This window comes from Bombus affinis, chromosome 3, assembly GCF_024516045.1.
Source record: "Bombus affinis isolate iyBomAffi1 chromosome 3, iyBomAffi1.2, whole genome shotgun sequence".
Lineage (NCBI taxonomy): Eukaryota > Metazoa > Arthropoda > Insecta > Hymenoptera > Apidae > Bombus > Bombus affinis.
The window spans coordinates 17,779,395-17,801,219 of NC_066346.1; the positions used below are offsets into that span (position 1 = coordinate 17,779,395).

General features: G+C 48.5%; 1 protein-coding gene across 26 annotated transcripts in view; it reads right to left on the minus strand.

Annotated features, from left to right (window-relative positions):
* Positions 1 to 21,825, minus strand: part of LOC126914266 (protein turtle-like) — a 152,235-nt gene that overhangs the window by 47,780 nt on the left and 82,630 nt on the right. For 22 of the 26 annotated variants that reach the window (XR_007709620.1, XM_050717948.1, XM_050717944.1 and 19 more), the window contains exon 3: positions 12,772 to 12,815. The gene's annotated coding sequence lies outside the window, so the exon portion shown is untranslated. Of the gene's footprint in view, positions 1 to 8,774; positions 10,385 to 12,771; positions 12,816 to 16,748; positions 16,767 to 21,825 lie in introns of those variants that run through there. The other 4 variants (XM_050717963.1, XM_050717936.1, XM_050717938.1 and 1 more) reach the window with 3 other exon arrangements.

Here is a 21,825-nt window from a genome sequence, read left to right on the forward strand (position 1 = left end):
TAGCAACAATTCGTAGTGGTGCAAATTCGCAATGAAAATTTACTTTTCCAACAACAAAGTTACGGTAGATAATGGAATACAGCACAGCAGACCGTCTACGTTTCCGCAATGGCGATTGATGTTAACAGAAAAAAAGCGGACAGTGATGATTTTCGCGTGGCCTGACGAGAATAGGAATAAAAACGCGAGAACGCGAGTACTAGCGTTTTTTCTTCCGACACCGAGCGCAACGACGAGTTTAATTACAGTGGAGCGAAGCGTTTGCGCGATGTACAGTCGTTATTCTCAGCACAGCTCGCGACTGGTCGCGATACATTTATGGAAAGGTTCCGACGATATTTGCGGTACACCATAGCGGCGTAAAGCTCAAAGCATTTAGCGTGCTAGCGGCGATTCGTAGCACTGCGCAACAACCGCGAGCCCCGCAAAACGCGTCGCCAGCACCAGCTGCGACAGCATCGTCACCTAGTCGACCGCAAAACTGCCAGCGGAATACCAAAATGCGACTGGCGAGTACGCTCACCAGGCATCCGTGAAATGATACCCGGCACGAGCTCGAACACGCCGAAATAACTGAAACTTTTGCGGCGGTGCCGGCGTGGCGATGGATTCCAAGGATTCTACCGCGTTTAGGGTTCGGCTACCTTCTTCGAGCGCCGATACGAAAGCTCCCGCGCGCCTCGTATACCGCCCTTCCGCGATTTCCTGCTTGGTATTCCCTGCGATTCCTTCCTCGGCCTGCAGTTCCCCTGGTTCGTTCAATTCGTCGGTTTCCGGCCGATCGGAACGACGCGTCGAATGTTTGCCGGCTAAGCGAGAGAGAAAATCCTCTCCACAGAGATATCCTTACGAGCTTCGCGGTTTTGGTTCCAAGTATATTTGATTCGCGATGTAATAACGTTAAAGCTCTCGGTATATGCACTCACTCAACGTACGAAAGGAGTTTGACCGCCTCTTCTACCGTTATGAAAGATCGTAAAGCTTTCCATACGGTGAAACGGGAGAAACAAACAAGAGGCACGGCGCATTTCCTCCCGCTCTTTTAATTCCTTCTCCCGGAGGCGGAGCAACAGCCGGCCGTTCACCCGGGGAAGAAAAATTTCAATTACCCGCACCCCCGAGTTTCTTACTTCTAGTTTCCGTGTGCCGGATGGTACCTATAGGTTTCGTCGTAAAACGGTCGCAACCCGGCCAACCGTCCGCCCGGAATGTAGAACAAATCCAAAGTTGTCTCATCAACTTTTCACTGGCCGCATACCGTTCCTGGAAGCTCGTTCAGTTATTCATTCGTGCGCTGGCAAAACGACTTGGCCACCAGGTCGTAAGGTCGGCGATCGATGCGTCCAACATGCGCTTTGTTTTCCGCATGCTACGAGCAACCGGAACGCGTTTCTTTTATCGATATCCAACTCGATTATCGAAATTCGCCGATCGTTTAGGTGGTTCGTGCGAAATTACGGTGCCGCAATGCGAATCACATTGTCGAACATTTATGGAAGTTATCGGGGCCGGTGACATAATCCAAAAAGAGTTAATTATCCTCCGCTATTAACACGCTCTAACGATACGCTTAAACCGTGGGACAAATAAAGTACTGTACACGGGCTGCTCGTAATTTCGCGCTTAATCAACGTTCTTCCCTCTGGCACATATCTACACCGATCTCTTTCTTGTCGATCCATCTTTTCCAAGGTGCGAACCTCGGACCAATGATTTCCAGGTTAACGCGGCAAAGGGGATGTGTTAAGCAAGTCACAATTTGCACGGACCATTCGAAAGCATCGAATGAGCGAGACGGTGAAAGGAGGAAACAGGGGTTCAGAGGTGGAGGAGCTGACTGATCTTTCTTCTTTTCTTTTTGACGCGTTAAGCAGTGAACGAGGACAGTGGGGCCACGAAGAAAAAAGCGAGAAATTCGGCTCGTTACGACCGGGGAAATACCTGGAAAGAAGAAGACTTTGCACGAAGTCGAATCTTTATCGACTCGGTCAGCTACCCGCAGCTGCAATTGAATCAAATGTACCATAGGGAAGTGCACTTAACCGTCCCTCTCGTCTCTTTTCTTCTCATCTCTCTTTCGACCGTGCTGCCACTGACAATCACTGACGCCGAACCGGCTTCTCGGAGGCGGCGCGCCAATAAGCTCATTCCCGGACCAACAGCGCCGAAAGGGAAATTGCTGTCGTGAGAATTTACTCTGTCCATCGTATTTTTCCCCGAGAGAAAGCAATATCGCCGCGGTTCGACTTCCACTGGGTCAGCCGATCATTCCCTCTGCCATACCATCGGGTTTTCAAATCGAACGCATTTTCAATTCGTGATCCGAGAGCACTTTGATTTACTGGATCTATGAAATTTTCCTCGTTCGCGATGTTCCCCGTGGATCATACTTCGTACATCAAATGCCAAAGGTTTGCAAAGTTTGAGTCCCAAGCAGCACGATCGCGGTGTTTAGATTTTGTGTCGAAAAATCCCAGTACATCTGAACGCCACGGACGACTGACGGTATTTTGTATTTCATGGTTCTTTTGTTAATAATTTTTCTTGAACAAAACTTGAAATATTTATAAACTAATAGTACGCGTATATAACAATATAAATGTATTTCATAAAATAACAAATATGACGGGCGCTATTGCGCCGCTTGTTTCTCTTTGCAATCGATTAAGACAAGCACTATCGTGTTGTTCGGGATTTTTCGACCTTATTTTTTCAAAGACCCCTGGGATTCAAACGGTTAACAATAACATCGCGTGATTCCATTAACTCTGATAGAAATGATCGAATTGAAATTTCGTGAAAGGTACGGAGGTACGGATGGTTTCTTCGCCGGTCCAGTACGAAACAACGTAAGTGCTACGAAGATATCTGATGCGTAGGTTCGCCACGATTCCTCGTGAATTATTGGCCCGTCTCGACGGTATGCGGATTATCAAGTAGAAAAGTTCTCGCGAACATCGTAAATTCCGGTAGCACCGTAGGGCGTATTTTATCAGACGTTTGCCGGGGCATTGCACTGACTCGAATCCGATTTACCTAACCAAGTTTTAACATCACGTCAACGAATAAATAACGGATGATAAGACAGTTCTCCCACGTTATGATATCTAGACGTTGAGCGCGTTCGCTACAGCCGCTCTCAACCTCGTGGATCTGGGGACCGCTGACGTATCGAAAGTCTCCTTTAGCGATAACTCACGACGACGCGACGCTGCGCGTACAAATTCAAACACAGGCACACACCCGCATACACGTAGCCCTGTAACAAGCGTAAGCCACGGAAACAAGGATGGTCGTGCTTAAGCGGCGTCTACGAGCTGCCTAAAGCACGTGGTGCAAACTTAGCCGAACACGAAGTTTGAAACAAGTCCGCTTGCACAATACGGAAGCTGGTCGTTCTAACCAGACGGAGACACGGCTAGGCGTCGCAAAGAAAGAGAAAGGAAACTGCTGATGATGGCGGCGATGCCATCGAGAAAGCCTACTCCACCGTTATCGGGTTAAAGAGAGGCGCGATACAAGGTAACGTAATCGTCGGAGGCTAAGAAGCTACGAGTGGTGAAGAAGAGTTGACGACGAGGATGTGTCTGAGCTACGATGGATATGCGGACGCGTTTAAATTCCGCTTAAAAGTCCATTAAGGCCGAATTAGGCGGCCTGCGTCTACCACCTCTGAGATCATCTCGTGATCCAGCCTGTACGAAATCGCTGCCGTAACTTTTGTATAATGCTACCAAAGAAGATTTGTCGCTCGCGTCGCGTACAGCTAAAGTGAGGTAGAGAACATCGAGGTCAGTTTAGCCGTGACAAAAGAAAATTCAGCGCAGAGTATACCGAGGCCCGGGAAAAATCAATGCAAACTATATTCATTTGGGTATTAAAATGTTTGTAGAAGCGGACAAAAGAAAAATCGACTGGACAAGGTTGACGTCGGCGGTGATAAACAGCTACTGCACTGGCATTCGAGTGCTCACGTCCATTGCACTATACGGTCATTGTGCTTAGTTCATTTACGAGGATAAATCAATCGCGAGGATGTTTCTGCTTGGAAATCAACACGATCCATGTTCGTGTTTGAATGCTTGGTTTTTGCATCGAAAAGTTCGCTGGAAGGCGCTATCGAGGAAACATCACAGCGCGAAGTCCTCTTAATTTTCGAAGCGCAGATGATGCAAAGAGGCTGGATAGTTGGATCGATATATCCTTTGAAAAGTTGGTTGGAGGAATCCGTCGCGAGAACGCGACTGCAGGCCGCTCGGGTTTAATTGCGTTTCACACAGAAACACGGTTAACTGGATGACCGGGTTTAATTACATCGTTCGCGGCTCCAAAGTGTAAATGCAATAGATGCCGGCACGCGCGCGGTTACAACGCGCAATTGAAGGTTTTATGAAAATCGATTTTCCATAAAGCGACGCATTCACGTGCTACGTTAATCCGGATAAATTTGCGCACCATGCGTCAATAACGTTGCACGCGTACGACGCTTTCGAAAGCTCGTCCCGAGTTCTTTGGTTCAACCGTCTTGTTGTTCATTCTTGAGTGATTTTCGCATGCTCGACGGTTTTATGCGCGAAGAGTTACAAACAACCGCGGCGGTTAACGATAATGGAACAGTCAACCAGATGGTATCGTGCAAAATGTGGAGAACACGAGGTTTTCGATTTCTTTGTTCAATTCATAATTACAGCGGACGTTCCTTTAACTGAGACCCAATAGCGTAAATTAAATGTTACTTGGCGCGAACGTAACCTTGTTACCATCCGTGTACTTCTCCTTTTTTGTTATAATTGAAACAATAAATTAACGTATAACTTATACCGTTTCTAGAATACGCGACGCGTAACGTCATCAATTCGTACACGCCTGTCGTCCGCCACCTGCCGTTCTCGACATATTCATACCGACATCAGCCCCGATGTTTGTCTCTACGGGGAATCCACGTTCGTCGATAACGTTCGATTATCAACGTTTCGTTAGAACAATAACTTGTTTTAAGAGGGTCGAATCTTATCTCGTACGCCTTTATTTTACTGTTAACTTGATCGAATAAGCCACGGGAGTACTGGATTTCCGAAGATATCTGTGTTTCCACTCCTTCCATTTGGATGTTTCCGTTCGATCGATCTATTCGACTCCAGGTAGCTGCACGTTGGCGTACACGTAGCTGGATGGAGGCCGAGGTGGCACGTTACCTGCTCGTGGCCCGAAAAAAGACCTTCAACTTTCGACCTACGGAACCAAGAGGAAAAGGCATCGCGTGCTCAAGGAATCAGCACGATCTCGGGCCAGAATTTCGATCGGGTCTTGCGTCACCACTCGAAGGACAGATATTGTCTCGGCCCTTGTCAGTGTGTCAGATTGGGTAGAAAAAATCGCGAAGGAACCGCTGAATAAATTAACAGTTACGTGACAAGCGGATTGTGTCCGAGACCGATATTTAATGTTTAAGCAATCTGCTCAAAGATGCGGTCATGGACGTTTTATAGATTTCGTTCGACTGGAAAACGGCATTTTCTTCCTTCTACTCGAAACAGAGAAATCAAACGACCGTTCGTGCTCGTGGCACGAGTGCGAGATCAACGAATTAATAATAGGAGCAGCAGAAATTGTCTAGGAACGGCGGAACGACGAAATCGGAAAAACACGAAAGCAGAGAGTACGGCATTGTGGATTTGCATGATTGGTCAATCAATACCCTTCTGCTGTTGATAGCCGTGCTACTAGATAAAAACCATTCGACAACAGTGACGATGCATTTATTCAAGAGTAACGATTAAATTTCATTCCCGCAGTCTTGAGTTGAACGCAAACGTTCGTCGATACGACGAATCGATTCCTGAAGAAAGCTGGACGAAAACACGATGGTACTCGCTCCACTTTCCCGTTTAGCCGTTCGATCAACTCGCGTAATAAGTTTCACCGGTTGTATAGGCAGGGGTGGACGCGGCATTCGAAACGAAACACAATTCCGCAGCGACAGCAGTTTTTAGTCGATTCGAGGCGCCAGGGAATTCCGGCCAGGCGTATCGGGTCAAGAGAGATTAAACGAGAATTTGGTCGGCAGAAACGCGCGAGATACACGGCCCTCTGTTGTAAGCGCTACACCGCGAACGACGATGCCGTTTCCCGTTCGAAAAACCCCATCCCCTCAACTCCGTTAACGTTGCAATTGCAGCGGCCGTGTACAGGACACGAGTACCCCCTTGAAAAACGACCATGCCAGTGTCGTTCCCGGGAAATAGTTTGCGTTTTATATGACCGAGCGAAAAAGTTACGCTGTCGCGCACCGGTTTTCCGTTAAGGCGGCGTTTTTCTCCAAATGTCGACGTGCAATTTCGCTCCACGGGAAAATAGCCGACTACGAGAAGGGTAACGATTTCGATTCGCGGTCAAAATTAACCGAAGCCTGCTGGCTGATATCCGAATCGCGCGGTGCCATCGCAGCGAATAGTTGAGTCGACTGCAGCAGTTTCAGCAATTTCACTCGTTTCACCTGGCTAGCTCGCTAACAAAATGCAATTTAATTCTCCTTGATTGTATCGCCAGTCGTACCAAGAATCCTCGTACGCGTGTTTGTGCCAATTTACTATCGGCGCGGCGTGTCACCGAGAAAAATTGAACTGCACGTTTAAATCGCGCTTTATCGTAACGTCGCGTTGCGTCGTCGTTGTACTTGATCTAACTGTGCTTCGACGCTGAGTTTATATGTAGCATACCGAATTACTGTTTCGAGTAACGCGCGCAACAAATTCGCGATACCATTTATCGGGCACGATGCTCGGGCAATGTTCGGTACGTTGAATTAACCAGGAAAATTTAGTTACTCGAAATATTAGCGAGCAAACGGTTAGAGTGGCTACTACATAAAAGCGCACAGCAAGCCTGACTGCATCGAATTCGTCTCTCGTATATAATGAAATTCGAAAGGTTAATTACGTTGATATAAGTTACAAAACGAGGAAATAATTAATTCGTCGGGTTACCGATAACCCGAAAATAATTCTCGCTACTACGCTTATAAATTTAACCACGTTAAAAGCAGATACTAAATCAAAACACGTTAAAAGGAGATGCTAATTCGAAAACGAATAGCCGTGGCTGAGTACTACTCACGCAGACCGACCCTATTAGCAAATGCAATTCGACCGATTGCCGGTACCACGCGTACTTTATTAAAACGGCAACCAACCTCGCATTAATCCCGCCGATGTTTCTCTATTTTTCACCGTTCACGAGGATCGTGGCAACGATACGATGATCGATCGAACACCTTGCGGCTATGGAAATGACGATTCGACGCGATGAATCGATTCGGGCACAGGTGCATAAGCGACGTAGAGACGTTTCGACGTATAACGCGACATAAGGCTCGATAATTCTCGAACCAAGAGCCTTTAGGCCATGTGTAACAACCTCATAAGTTAGTCGCGGGAGGAAAAATCGACGGTATGCACAAATTACCGCAAATTGATAGTTAGCGAGGTTGTAAGTTATATTCGACCAGCTCGAAGAGAGAGGTTTGTCAGTGGTTGGCTGCATCCAACGAACCGTAAACGTGCTCTTCGTGCATTTCCTGGCTCGGATACATCAAAGGGGTAATGAAATCAAGTATGCCGCCAGGTATTCTAGAAGATCGATTTCTGACTCGATCGATCGAATTTCGTTCCGAGGTTCCGAGATACATTCACGATTCACAGAGAATATTATCTTCTTTCATCGCGTTCTGCCCCTTTTCCACGGTCCGACAAAACTTTTAATTGCGATTTTATTAACGACTCTCGATGGCTGATGGAAAAAGTGATCCCCCATCGCAACGTGCGTTTCGTCAATTACGAAAAACTCTTCCTCGGTATTACTTTGCGATAACTTTTCCGTTCGAAAAAAACAACTCGACATTTTCAATCGAAAATTGATACTGCGATATTTTACGCGGTAAACGACGAAGCAATCGAGAATCGATGTGCCGATCAATCGCAGACAAGCGTTTAGCGGTAAACAGACTGACAATGTTCGTGCAATCAACGAATAAAAAGAATTGGTCGGAATCAAACATGAGTCGGAGTCGCACAATTTCTCAAACGCTAGATCGTTATAGTCGTGAATCTGAGCGCGATATCTGAAGGACGATTAATTTTGCTGAAAGCGAGATCGGTGCGGTATCGTTTTCGTGGAGCTGGCAGTTGGAGGGGGTCATGTTGCTCGGAAAACCGCGAGATCCACTAGCGGTTCGGTATAATCGCATTTAAAATAATTGCGCGCCTAGAATTCGATCGATCCGGGCGGGCAGGGGGTGGATCCAGGTGTGAGGCGTAGTTCCAAGTTCGTGGCACGAAAACGCCAGCCCGCGGCATATCCTTGCACTGCCCTTAACCCGCCCTTCGCGCCGCGGCCTCAGCAAACCTAACCTGCGCAGCCGCGTTGCAACTTGCATCCAGCATGGAGCGAGGCCATGTGCGCTATTAAATCCATCGACGAGAAGAAACGATGGATCGACGGCGAACGTTGTGGCAGCGAAGACGACGCGGCGATACGCCACAGCAGGTAATAGGGTTGACGGCGAAATGGACCAACAACCTTGAAACAACCATTCACATCGATGCCGAGAGAATTAACATTTTCGATCCGAGAGCTTTCCCTGGATCACGCGGTTAGCTTTTATGCACCTATCGAATCCTCGCGACAAAATCCCAATGCCAAGAGGCAAAAGGAAAAAAGAAAAAAAGATATAAGGGAGGGAGGAAAAGAATCGTGTAGCAAACGTGAAAGCTTACCACGAACCCGATAAGTCTGTATCCTGAGTTTCTTCTCTCGCCGGGGTGTGGTTCCTTGGCGTACGGGTGGGGCCAGGATCACCCCACGGGATTAAGGATTTTGGACTTGGCTGGATTCGGGAAGCTCGTGCCTGTCTCTGTACGCGTCCCTTCGAGTATACGTCAGGGGGCTGGCGTATGTGTGTGTCGGAGGGGTACAACCGCGCGCGAGGTTGTTTCTAGGTGTACACTGCTACAGAGGTTAACGGCTAAGGCGGGGACGCGTGTGGGAGAGCACGTTCCTTTCTGGCATCGACGTGGCTGTGTAAACGCACGTTCGCGTCAGAGAAGTTGCGATGGATCAGAGGGAAAGAGGACGGAGAAAACGCGTGCGGGTTTTTGACCGTACGTACGTGTCATGCACGCGAGTACGCGTGTCCCTAGAACGAGACCTCGTAGGTAGTGCACGGTACTTGCGCACGTGTGTTTCTACGGGGTGATCGTTGTGTATGTGCGTAGAAGGAGGATTTTCTAGGTGGTCGTGCGTCGATTGGCAAACCAGTCGGAGAACGGTATCCGAGGATCATAAGGCGAAATGGGTTTTAAGGTTCTTTTGGATGAAACGGAACAGGGCGAGGGGGTCGGTCTAGACGAACTCCTGCCTTCGCTAGGACATTGTTACTCTCGGTAGATTGTTTCGTCACTGAGAGATTCGACCGATGGTAACGCGATCCATTCGCGGCAGCCACCTCCGCCTACTTTCCACGTTCTTGATGGCCTGGTCAGGACCCGTCAAGGTGTTCGCTGGAATGTATCCTTTGCCTCTTCCGCTCTTTTTTTCCACCGTTCGTTTTGTCTGTCCTTCTTTTACGGTCCGTTCTTAGTCACGTGATGCATCGCGCCGCGACATCGTGCGTGCTACCACCCAATGAACTGATCGTGTCACGGATTCGCGTGCACCATCGATTCACCTCACGGTTCACGAACTTTCGTCGATTTTCGGCGACATTCGCTCCTTTCGTCAGTCGCGAAACTCAACCGCACCGTGTTCGCGCCGGCTTAGCGACGAATCGGACACCGCCAGACCCTCGACCTTCGATTCAGAGATTCGAGGTCGATACGAGGCGTTCTCGTGATAGACACAGACTAAAAAATTCTTTCCCTTTCGCTTCGACACCGACACTGATAACTCGACGCTAACGTCGTACTTGACTCGCACAGCGTTCGCAGCACAGTTCGCGATCCGTTGGCCGAGTTAGCGCACTCTGTTTCCTCGCCTCGTGTTGTTCTTCCAAGAATCTCTTGGCTTCGTCTGACAGAAAAAAGATCGCGGCGTTGCTGTTCCTTTCGATAAGGCCGCGAAGTCACGACTGCGACACAACGTTCGTGCAACGAATCGGTCGCGGCGGATAATCGCGCGCGCCTCCGAACATCAAGGCGATGCGTTTCGAAAGCAGCCGATAGTTCTCGAGCGGGCGAATCGTTCGACACTCGCGGTGCACGCTCGCGCGCGCCACGATTCCAATAAAATTCAGTAGAAAAATCGCGAAGAGCGCGTCACACACCGCGAGGGAGTAGTTGAAGGTACCGCTTGGCTGGCGGTGGTGCGCGGCGCCATGACAGTGTTCGCTCCTCTACTACCGCCCCCACCAAACAACCCCCACTGTCGGCGCACTCTCTCAACCCCTCTTCTCCCAGCGAACCCCTTCGGAACCCCTCGACACCCCGCCGACCCGACTTTTGCCTCCTCCGCAGCTACGGATCCGTTCCATTCGCCCCGCTGTGCCTCGTCTTTCACCCTCTCCGACACCCCCTGACGTCCCTTGCCGCGATTCGCAATGCCTCGGCCCCACCAACGCAATATTGATCGGGCGGAAGGGCGGCATCCAAGCTCGTAACGACTTTCAAAGGTGCCCTGGCCACGTCCCTCGTGTCATCCGCCTCTCTTTTTTTCTGTCCATCTTCTCTTCTTTTCACCCTCGTTCATCCTTGATTTCTTTCTTCACTCAGCATCGTAAGAGATTTCTCGCGTCTGCCTCTCGCAAAACAAATTGTTTCGGAAGGATGTTTATCCGTTTTTCGTCGACTAACAGCCGATCTGTCACTTCAGTAATAGATTTCTTTCCACGGATTGCACGTGGGGCGTCGCGTGTACTCCATACGACCAGATGGTCGACCGCTGCTTCACCAAAATCTACTCCATCGGTTCGCGGCGAGCATCCGCGCTCGTTTGTCCGCTATCCGCGAGTCGCTCGATTATTTTTCTCGGTGAAACACATAGAAGCGGTTGGCGCTGCTGCTCCCATTATAATTTAATCGAATCCCTTTCCACGTTTGCGACGCCCCAACTGTCGATGTTACGAACAATTAAATATTTTTTAAGCGAGTTCTTCGTTTACGTTCAGTGTTCAGGACGCGGATTCATCAAGTTGGGGCGAAATTTAATAAAGTACACGCAAGTTCTTGGATGGCAATGAACGATGATGCGTATTTCGCGGCGAGAATCACGCGTCAATTTCATCGTTTGTTCAGTGGCGACCAGCGGTTTCGCGCAAACTATCGCAGCTATCTTAGAATTAACATGCATTTATGCACGTATGCACGCCGGCACGATGTAGACATTAACAATTCAAGCATGTGACTTTTCGCCGGATCAAAGGGACTGCTGAAATTTCACGATTCACCGTACTGGAAACGTCCGCCGTCTGTCTCTTCGATCATTTTCCAAGTGCCTAGTCGCCTCTCGCGGAAACTTTTTCGCATCCCGACATTCGCTGTTACCGAGCGCGCGATCATCGACGTCCTCCGCTGGAATTGTCTCGAACCAGCTCGAAGAATGGAAAAGTTTTCGGGAGGTCGGGAATATTTCGCGCCTCGTTGCTTTTCGCTATCTGCCTGACTTTTGATTGTTTCTCACCGATGCCCGAGAATACCGCGAGAGGCGCGAATCAAAGTTGGCGATTATTCCAAGGCTCTGCATCTTCCCTGATACTTAAACTTTGAATAAAAATGTACCGAATCCGAGCGCGCAGCCAACAACTTGACGAAAGATAATTTTAATTCGGTGTGAATGCGACACGACGAAACGAGACGAGAAAAGACGAGACGAGACGAGTCGAGCCGAGGCCGATAAAAATACGGAAGAACGTGGGTCGCGTTATAGATAATAAGGAGATAGAACGCAGGCTTGGTTCGTAAAGCTTTTGACACCTGATCTCCCTTTCTAGGTAGACACAATGCGAACCACTCGCATGGAGCCGTTCAACCCTCTAGATCCGCGTAAGCTAACCTTTTGTCTGGATCGCGATGAAACGAGTGCTTCGCAGCCCCCTAAATAACGTTGAACGTGCGTGGCTTGCATTCGTATTCAGTGTTCGGGAGGCGTTTCTTTGTAACACGAATACGTATTGCTGATTTATCTCGAGCGAAAGATAACGGGATGTACATTACCGCGCATAGCTGGAGAAAGCGGAGACTCGTAATAAAAGAGCCGAGAAACAAAGAGAACCGAGTACGAATAAGCACGTGACGAATGTTAATTCCGGATGCAAGATTTTTCGTTTCGATCTATTATCCAATTGGACGGGCCACGATTCAGCATCTGTCGAATGCACGGATCCTTCGCAATCCCTAAATAACGAGCGAATGCATTGTTTCGAGTGGTATCTGACGGTGCGCAGAGAAGTCCCGTAAAAAAAAAAAAAAACGTTGTGTTCATGCATATGCAAGCAACTTAAATTTATGCGACCCTTCGTCCCGTATCTTTATTCAGCTTCTGACTGTATCCCTCTTTTCCGTTGCAGGGAGAGGAGGGAGGAAAACATAAACGAACCGCGACGTAACGAGTGCAAAATACGAGACCTCGATAAAAGAACGTCCGAGGGAACGAACGTCCGATCCGAAAATTCTGGCCGAGTTTACGGAAATATTATTCCGCTTTCGTCGAGCTACTCGCAGACTAGCTTCGCGTGTGATTTTGCAGTTCAATGGCGGTGTACGGTTATTAAGGGAAACTTACCCTGCGAGTGCGCTCGCCCTGGATCCACAGAGACGCCTTGGGATCTGAAACAAAAAGAAACAGCGGTTAGTTTCGGGGATACGATAGCCGAACTGCTGGCTGAACTTTTGCAATTTACAGCCTGGAAAATTCCCGTAAGAGCGATCGCGTGACCAAAAGGAGGCAGTACGAGGTCGTCGGAAATAACTAGGCGACCGATGGGAGGTGGACGAGGGGATGTTACACGCCCTTCGACGTCAACGAGAAAACAGAGCTGAAAACCTGGCGACATGTAAAAGGGAAAACCGAAACTGTGGCGCCAAAGTATCTCGATTCTCCGGAGACTTCGGAAATTCTATTGTAACCGGGTTTAATCGGCGAGTAACGTCGAGCGCCTGCACAACCACATTCTGCTACGATCGCAACGAGATGATAAGAGTCGGCCAGCAGACCATCGACCGATCTCTAATCGACGTCGCGAGATAACCACGAGAAGATTTGCAATTTCGCGCAGCAATTTCGACTTCGATTGTGATCCTGGAAACCTTTCCCAGTCCTGCAAACGAACAAACGTTTGTTCGGCCTAGGAATCGAACGTCGCGGTCGCTTCGTTCTACACGCGATTCCCTAGATCTGACTTTCAAATGTCGGAATTCTTACGTAACGCATCACGAATTAAAAAACGTACGTACGTCCATCGATATCTTCTCCATGGCAAGTCTCGTAAAAAATGAAATAAAATACTGGAAAAACGATTATTTTTAGAAAATCGTGCTCCAAAAAGAACCGAGTTCTTTTTAATTGCGTTGAAATGGTTGTTCGCGGAGGTTACTCGCGCTGTTACTCGCGTTGCAATAAATTATCCGCTCGAATTCGTCCACTGCGTTTCCTAGGAAATTGGATTGGCTGACATTAATGCGATGTTCGCGGCTCAGCCACCCGGTAGTTCCGTCGCAGAGATGCGTTTCCGGCAAGGACTACCAGCCATAAATTGCTAAATACCCGCACTTAAAACGAACCAACCAGCGGACGCGTAGCTAACTGGATATGCGTCGATGCTTTTCTCCGGAATTTGCGCAGAATATCATGAACCGTGACTATTGGCCGCTTGCTAAAAATTTAAGTGCTAGGTATGTCGCGATCGCGAACCATGGAATAAAATAGATCGTATAAATAAAGATCTATTTACGTCAAAAGACGCAGGTTATATATCTCTACACACACACACATAAATATATATATATTCGCGCGGATCGATAGTTTTGCACAGTTTAATATACAGAGATGTCGTGTCGGTATTTTCTGCTGATGCGAGTAAGACGAAGCGAGAAGACGATAGGAGAGTGGAGAGAAAAAGAGAGTCTTCGACCTCTTAGAAACGAACGCGGCAAACCGCGGCGCTCTATCGTGCACCGAATAAATACGACTCCGCCGATATCCGCCAATAAAATACGACGCTGTTATAAATCTACATAAAGTTGAAATGATTGAGAACCGGACGGTAACGCGGTACGGATCGACCGCTGTATTAAACTTTGGACGCGATACTTTCTCCAATCGGCATTGTTCGAACATTAACCGCGTACTCTTCGTAATTCAACGGATAAAAAATCTTCCGCCTCTTTGCCGATGATTTCTGGTCGCCATCGATGAGACGCGAAATCAAAGTCGGTTAAAGGTAAACAGATTTCTCGCGATTTTCGGCATCGAGATCTACGGAATCTGATTTTCGGCTTCTAATCTACGAGAACACGTTGACGGTAATACTCGTTTACTTCACGTCGATTACTCGCCCTTACCCTATTCGTCGCTGTAGAGAAAGGCGCGAAATAAGGAGAACGGAAGGGGACTTGCTCGACTATTAACTCCCATCCTCTTTTCGTATCTTTTACAGGAGGACACGGCACGTCGAAATTGGCCCTAAAGTTGTTCGGTTGGAAACACGAGTAGCGCAAAGGGGTATACTCGAGAGTCGGGAGCATAAGATCAGTTCGCGGCACAATCCGGAAAACTGTGACTCGAAATCTAATCGTCCGCTCATTCCCCCCGCGAGAAGTGTCTCCGAGGAGCAACGATTCCAGTGAGTGCACTCGTTCTCGAGAAGCGTGAAACGACTGCAAACGTGACGCCGGAAGATCTAGTCCGGTCGTGCTTCAATTTAATTGTTCTCGCCTCACTCGAGAAAGCTAGTACAATTCCCGGTTGTTCTACTTTCTTTCTCTTTTGTGAACCTGCGGAATATCACACTTGAGATAAACGCGTGGAATCTATTTGTTTGTTAGCGGCAACTATCAATGAATGCCGTCAAATCCGAAAACCCGCGAAAGAACCTTGAACGACTCGAAGGACGCGCGCTCTATGGCGGATCGTCTGGACTGCAAAGCGATGACAAACAAGTTCGATCGCAATGTTTCTAAAGAGCATCCGCTTGACCGCTTCTAGGTTCCACAAGATCAATAGTAAAAGTCGCAAGGCAAACCGAGGTTCAGGATCGAAGAAAAGCGTGTCCGGATCGCGGGGGTTCTTTACCTTGGTCTAAAGATAGGGCAGTGGATGGTTGGTGGTCGGTAGGAAGCAGTTGACTCTAATTTTACTCGGAGTCTGTAGGTGAACGGGAACGAGAGGTCAGCGAGACATCGGTAACCCGATAGGCTGGCTGATCGGACAGCAGCTCTAATTTTAGATAAATCCATCCGTCAGCCGATATTAGTTGGCTCATACGTGTGCCGGTAAACGCACGTCGTGTATGTCGAATACACGTCGCTCACCTAATAATGCACGCGAAAGTGCACGCGTATGTGCAGCTGACCCCAACCGACCGACAACACAGCGGTTCTCTCGCGCGTACATCTACCACGCCTGTGTATGTTGGCCCGTGTACGAGCATCGAGTTGCACGCCAGTAAATCGATGTCTCTCTGGACGGTACCAAACCGGTACCGACCGTCCAAGGCTAGCTACCATATCCAAAGGCGTACGTACAGTCTATGAATTTCGGCCAACGACTTCGACACCGACTTGTTTTCCCTCTAGTCGCTATCCAATTTTCTAATAGTGATCTATCGTTCCTTAGACTTTTACTCCTTTGTTCGCGACAATGATCGTTCCCGATCGGTCTAACGAGCCAGCTAAATAATCGGCAGATAGACACACTTTAGATTCGAATCGGGGAGGTTGAAAATTTGAGGAAAAACTTTCCAAAGATATCGGCCGAGCATCCGATGGAAAAACAAACGAACAACTCGACTCTGCTCGATCGCAAGTAGAAATATGCAAATCTTGAGGTAACCTTGTTCACTTTCCTCCGCGCGTTCGAGGGTAACCTACGAATGCTGGGGGAATCAGTCGAGTGGAACGGGGGAAACTGCTTGCCAAAATATTGTCTCGGTTCTTGCCCGTAGGGAGAATACCGAGAAGATTATCCACGACGAAATGTATACGCGAACCGCGACAAGAACGCTCCGTACAAAGCTTTCAGGTCGCAAAGCAGCGAATGCAAGACTTCGCGATCGAAGAACCAGCTAAATCTAAATTCGATGCAAGCGCGCCGCACCACGCCGTGCCGTATTTCCAATGATTTTGTCTACTCGATTCGTCGTTTGCCGTGCACTGTTTTTACGGCGACGACGTTCGACCTTCTTTCCCTCGAATTTTGCGAATTCTCGCGGTCAGCCACTGATCTAAAAACGAATCGAAGGTTAAAAATGTTAGCACGCTATCGTAGGTGGGTGGATCGACGCGCACATAACGTGGGTGGATCAAGAGTAAGTGAATCGAAGGTCGAACGCTGGAAAAATTATTCCAGAGCGGAAGGAAGCTCGATAACGAAGACGAAGTACAGCGAGCCGCGTGAGAGGGAAAAGGAGGCCGCGGCTGCTGGCTTGAATGAACGTTTCATTTCGATGCTTGACATGGCCGGAAATGGGAAATGGAGCTCGAGGCCAACGAGACTAGTGAAATGCAAATGAATGCCTGCTTCCACTGGCAACACCCTCGTACCTTGCCGTTCGTAGGGCTGAAACCGAGGCGATCTTGTGGCAAACGCGCGTCTCGCTGCCCGATCCATGTGCTACTGAGAAAAGTACGACTATCACGCAGCCTCGACGCGCAGCTCGGTGAAATAACCATGAAACTGCGCCACGGGATTGCTACGCGACCCGACACGTCGCACAAGTCCGCATGCCATCGAATGATATGCGCAAATTAATAAATATCTATATCACCTAATTTCGTACAGTGGCCTCCGAGATATAGCGCGATCGTAAAATCCGTACGACGTTGCAGCTTTTACATCGATGGGAACCGGATACGATAAGAATCTGTACATTTAGGCGAGGTCGCGTGAAGTACGCCCCATTCGTGGTTTGGCCTTTATCGAAGGGAGTAGAGGGTCATGGCAACCGAGAATTTCACGACGCGTGATATGTGTGCAAGTATTTGCACCACGCTTAAACGATCTATCAGAGCTGCAGTTGATACTACGTCGATCATTTTTAACGACAGCCGCACGTTCAGTGCGTGACGATTTATGAGACGAAGTAAGAAACGATTTGGTGGATCGAAATTTTCACGACTGCCGATCGAATTTCGTCGGCTCGATGTCTGGCAAAGGATTCTCCGAATTTCGTAAGACCGGAAATTTAATTTCAAAGTCCACCACAAAGAACCACCGGTCAACGAAGTTAACGAATTGGACGAAAGACGTCCCTTTTACCGGTTTCCTTTTTTTTTCCTTCTCTTTGCGTTCGTCGCCCGAGTGTTCGATCAATGACGCGACAGCGCGATTGGTCGACTCCTCGAACTCACAGCGAATCTCGGGCCCGAACGTCGACTACTTTGTACACCTTACTTGCGTACCAGTAATGCTAATGTCATTTGTCATTGTCTTTGAGACCATATTTTTATCGATTATCTTCTTCACGTCGGTGTCTTTGATTTTTTGTCGATGCGGCGAAAAATGCAGATTTCCTTCTCCCTCGTAAAATCGTACCGCGGCTTTTCGACTTATACGATTAGCACGATTAATCGCCGTTCAGAACACCTACACCGATCCCATACAATCCACTTTCCAGCCGATTAACGCGTAGCCAGGATAACGAGCTTTATTAACCAATCTAATGAAATCCAAAGTTGTTGAGCATGGGTTGGGAAAGTCTGGAGCAGGCTCGTAACTGGGAGGCGCCGGACATAGTCAGACACGATACGCGCGTCTCTCTCGGAGTTGGCTGCAATTCGATTCGGAAAGGCTTCGTCGGTGATCCATGCTTCACGGAGACCGAGTTGAGACGGCTTCGCCAAACAGAAGAAGAGGACGAGAGGCAGGGAAAAGGAAAGAGGAAGAGTAGAGTGGGTGAACGGCAGAACTACCAACTAGCTCGACCACGAGTTTCCCTCTAACTCCCAGAAATTCCACGGTATTAATTTATCTTCGTGCCTTTAGTTTCCCGTGCTACCGTGCCTTCTTCCATCTATCAATGTGTCTAGCGTATGATGTGCGTTCTAAATACTTCATCCCTCGTCCGTACGGACCCAGGTACCAATAAAGGCGTTTACACGACCTGTTTCGAGCTCGGTGCTCGCGTTTCTTGCAACGTAGTCAGCTCCCTCCGCCGCTAATCGTTCCTAGTTTCGATCTTCTGCGATATATCGGATCGCGAACGCAGGAAAGTTCACGCGTTCGCGTTAAAAGTTCGCTTTCTTCGACTCGGTAATTTTACCACGCATCTTGTGCACGTCGAGCGAAAACTCGACGACAAAACTGCCAACTTACGTATCGTGATACCGCACTTCTCGCAGTCGCGAGTCCCTGCACTACTCTTTATGTTCTTCTCGTTAACGTTCCACCTCATAAGTTACAGCTTTTCATCTAGACCAACGTCGGCAGTAAATATTCCTTTGCAACCAATTTCCATTTGCGAGTGGAGTCTGTTCATCTTTCTCCGCACTGCCGCCACGAGCCACGTCGCCGACGCGTCGTTCGCCGCTTTTCTTTTCTCTGAGTAAACCCGTCGCGCGTTTTTCCTTCCCCCGCAGACGACTCAGCGGGGTGAAAGTGAGAATTAAAAGGGTTCCAAGGATTCCGTGCTTTTACCCGACCGCGGAAAAACCAAGTGTTTATTCGGGAAACGCGTCACGAACAACCACTGGATAATGCACGCAACCTAACGTTCACGTTAATTGCGGCATTCTGCCACGCGATTTTCAGAGAAAACAATTTGAGAAGGGAGGGGGGGGCGAAAAATCAATCGATAGCCTGCGTCGAGAAAGCAGCGCGAAATTTTCCCAACCAACTGGCTTGCCATTTTTCTCTCGAAGCCTGCCGGCTATCTCTTTCCGAGCGCAATTTTTCAACCAGTCAGAGAATTATTCCCTTGTTTCGATTCGGTGCTGTCTATTTGCGTTTCTTCTACGTCGGCCGCATAAGTTACATCTCGCCATCTCGCGCGATAAATACATCATTTCAACTCCGACCTCTCTCATCTAGCCAATTTTTGTTTGCGAGTCTTCGCTGCACTGCTACCGTCGCGCGAGATTTACGCCAGACTGCCGCTATTCTTGAATTACAAGAACCCAGTTGACTTTTTACGACCTGCTCTTTCGTTACCTGTTAATTCGTTGCTTCAGTCGAACGATAACGCGAAATTAGTTGTATTTTGCGGTGTTCTCGAAACCTCACTTTGTCTGGAAAAAGAAGACAACCTTTCTGGTTGAAAGAAGAAAATGATGAGAATCCAGAAACATCGGAAAGGAACATGGTTAATAAGGTTGCGTTTGCGAACGTTGTTCAGCTGTTTCTCTCTTAAAGCGTTACTGGATTCAGCGACACAACGACGTTGATTGTACCGGCTGGATTAACCGACCGAAACTGAGGCACCAGTTGGAACGTCAAACGCAAGGGTGTCGCGGGATGCACGGATGATTCAAAAGAAGGCTTACTGAAAGCTCGTACGGTGTCTTTGAAAAACGTCGAGTGAATTTCTCGAGCGAAGGCATGTGGATATTTGCGGGTGAAGGGTTCGTTCGCGACGCTCGTGCTTTACGCGCGATAATTTTAACAAGTTCTGTTTCACGGTAAATACTTTAATCCTTTCTTGTGAAAAATAGAATAGCGAATGTGTATACGGCACCTCTCGACAGGAACGAGCCGAGAAAAATTTCCATGCAAATGTACCCTTTTACCGAGCAGCGGAATGGTAAATGAATACTGAATGAAAAAACGCGAAGTGTGACCCGACTACCCTCTCTTTCTCGTACCCAACGTAGCGCCACCTACACGCTGAAATTTCTTAGCGACGTGACGCGTTTGAGTTATTCTCGTCTCTCTTTTACTACACTCGCTAGCTTCCTTTCAAGGAATGCGCGCCACGCACAAATACTCTCTTCCTCGATCGAACGGAACGTCTATCGACGATCGTCGAGACGCGCGATTCGATCGAATGTCGCCACTCAACGAGAAATCGCTTCGAAGAAAAAGTTGTCGGAAAATTTGACGACTCCAGTTTGGCATATCGATACGCGACGTACGTACCTATCTACCGCTGCCGGAAAAAGACGAAAAAGACGTTCCACCCCGACGATAAAGGCGATTTACTCGCGAGTAAAGTTTCGTTCGTCGGAATCACAAGGAAACCACTCCGCTTCTCGAGATTTCGTTCCCCCGCTTGCAACAATTTTTTCCCCCGTTTGATATCGCGGAACGGATAATCTCTTGACAGAGCCTCGACGATTCGAAACACGCTCGGAGATCAGTACCGACGATATCGTTGCGCATCAAGAGGAAGATGTAGCGCGGAGTCAAGGCAAAATATCAGGTAAGTAAAAGAAAACCGAAATGTGGGGGACTCGATGTTAGAGCATGTTGACGGAGTTGCTTCAAGGAGTCAAAGAGGCGCGAAAAGAAGGAGGAAAGGAACCAACCTGTCGGTAATTTGTATACATTCGTTACCCTTTTGCGTGCTTTACCCAATTTTCTCGTAGCCGGTAATCGATAATAAAAGAGGTGGGAAAGAAGAAAGAGAAGAAGAGAGAGCAGAAAGGATTCCAGTATATCGGGAAGGTTTACAGAAACGCGTTTGTGCAGGAAACACAAATTTTCCCCGTCAGAAGGGGCCTGCCCACCTTCTCTCTTAATTAGTGGGCCAGCCCGTACATTGGTTTCGCGGTTCGGAGGCAGGTCGAAACACCTCTAGCCCGTGCTGCTTCTTCGACTTTCGTCCCAAACGGCTCCACCTTCGTTTCGCGTATTCGTTGGTAGATGCTTTTTCGAAACAGCCGGAAGCGCGGAAGTGTCGGTAAACAAGCGGCAAAGGCGTTCTGCGCTGCAACCACCGCGGGAAACGCCGCTTTTTCGAGTATTTTGGCCGTGTAAGTCGGCTTCTTTTATTTCCACGCTGCCCCGCCTTTGTTGCACCAGGTTCTCGTGGAATCGCCTTGGAAATTCATCGAAACGAAAGCAGCTCTGATTCGGCACGGCTTGGCCCGGCGGCGTCTCGCGCTTGAAAACGCGTCGATTCAACCGTTTATTTGCACAGCCGACGAAAAGTTTTGATGATCGGTAGCGAAGGGGGAGGGGGCAAACGAGGCACCGAGGATGATCGTAACGCGTGAAATGGACCATTCACCGTAGAGTACGTCGCCGAAGAATTATCTCGACGTTATTAACGCATCAAGTATGAATCGTGATATGTAGCGTAGCTGGAGCTGTAACGAGGGCGACGTTATTATCCATCCCCGGTGCGGAATAATAAATGTCCGGAAATTTTAAACCGGCACGTTTCCACGCGATCACTGCGGAAGAGGAACGGAGTTCGGAGTTTCCAATTTTCCAGAGTCGCGGCCGAACGTACCTAAGTTTAATTCGTCAGACTCGCGTGCTCGCTCGCCGAGAGGAGACTAATCCTGCGAGGCGGCGGAATTCAATGCGCAAACTTGCTCGTCGTCCCGGTTTATTTCTGGTTTCGCGTGCCTCGCGAAACATCGAGCGAGTCGATACAATGCCCGGCCGCACAATCGCGCCTTTGATGTAATTTCCACTTCTTCGCCGGCGGAAAGACGCATCTCTCCCAAGAATGAGTGG